Genomic DNA, 1,659 nt, shown 5'->3' with positions numbered 1-1,659 from the left:
CAAACAAAAGCCTTTTTCCCCCCCTTTTTTTTCATCTTTCTCCATCAGACAGAAAACCTGATTTTGCCGGGACGTCAGAAACGTGAAACTAATTAGGATAAAGTAGCATCCTGTTCTCACAGCTGTTATTTTGCTTGCTTTGTAAACTTCATCTGGCAGTGACATCATCCTTTCACACTCCATTTCTGTTGATTCAGTGGCACACACTCATTCACAAACTGTAGCTGCTTTCATCATTTGTCACACTGAGGCAGATTTGCATGCAAATTGCACCTGTATGAACGCACACACACTCTCATGTCACACTCTTTATTTTTTTTGTTGTTGTTGACATTGTATTGTTTGTATTTTATTTTTTCATTTTGTATTATCTGATATTCCACTGGTATTGGGAGTTTTCTAGTAGAATTTTGTAAACTCTACAGCATAGCAAACACTTCAATATCTAGCTCCTAATGCATTCTCTGTACTGTATTTGCCTTTTTCTATTTTTTTTATGACTGTGACATGTTTGGATTTATTTGATTATTCTGATATGTCAAACCTCCATTATGAGTATTTGTATAATGATGTACTTTGTTGTACTATTTTTATTTTTACATTTCTTTGGTATTGAAGCCAATTTAGCCTGAATGAAAAATATCACCTTTAATAATGTGTTCATTGTTATTTCATTTTTGTCTTTTCCTGAATTATTCCTTCCTTAATTATGATTAGGGACGACTATTCAACTGCTTGTTAACAAAATGATCTGCTTACTTAACCAAATGGCAGCAACTCACTGAATTTAGACAGGTCAGTGCCACTTGGAAAAGGCAATTCCAGTGATTGTGAATGTGGCACCAAATGTACTGGGATTTTGCCACACAACCATCTCTTGGGTTTCCAAAGAATAATCTCAAAAAACACTGCAAAAAGACCAGGCTGAGCATATTCTCTGGAGAAAATGCCTTGTTGATGTCTGAGGTCAGAGGAGACTGCTTCAATGTGATAGGAAGTCAGCAATAACTCAACCACTCATTACAGTCAAGGTGAGCAGAAGAGCTGGGCTATAGCAGCAGAAGACATCACCGGACGCCACACCTGTCAGCTAAGAATATGAAACTGAGGCTGAACGCAAGCTTACCAAAGTTGGAAGAGAGAAGATAACAGAAGATCAGTCTGAATTTCTGCTGTGGCATTTGAATGGTAGGTTCAGAATTTGGCAACATGAAAGAATGAATCTAATCTGCACTGTATCATCATTGGATGGTTGATAAAGTTGATACAGGCTGGTGGTGCTGCTGTAATAGTGTGTGGGATATTTTTGTACTTCTGAGCTCGTTAGTCCCAAATTAGTATCGTCTAAACACCTACCTGAGTATCGTTGCTGACCATGTTCCTTTGTGACTCAAGTGTTCCCATCTGCTTCAAGAACGATAATGTGTCATGTCACAAAGCCCAAACTGTTTTTTGTTTTTTTTTTCTTTTCAGCGTGACACCGAGCTCAGTGTATCTAAATGGCCTACACGACCATTAGATCTCAATCCAGTAGAGCACCTTTTAGATGTTGTCAAACGGGAGAATAACATCATGGATTTGCAGGTGACAAATCTGAAGTAGCAAAGTCAGACTGGATGTTTGCCTGTTCAGTGCATTTGAGCTTATGCATGCTGTCAC

This window comes from Simochromis diagramma, unplaced genomic scaffold (genome assembly GCF_900408965.1).
Source record: "Simochromis diagramma unplaced genomic scaffold, fSimDia1.1 OVJJ01000685.1, whole genome shotgun sequence".
In the NCBI taxonomy this organism is placed as follows: Eukaryota; Metazoa; Chordata; class Actinopteri; order Cichliformes; family Cichlidae; genus Simochromis; species Simochromis diagramma.
Note: the sequence above shows the minus strand (reverse complement) of the source record.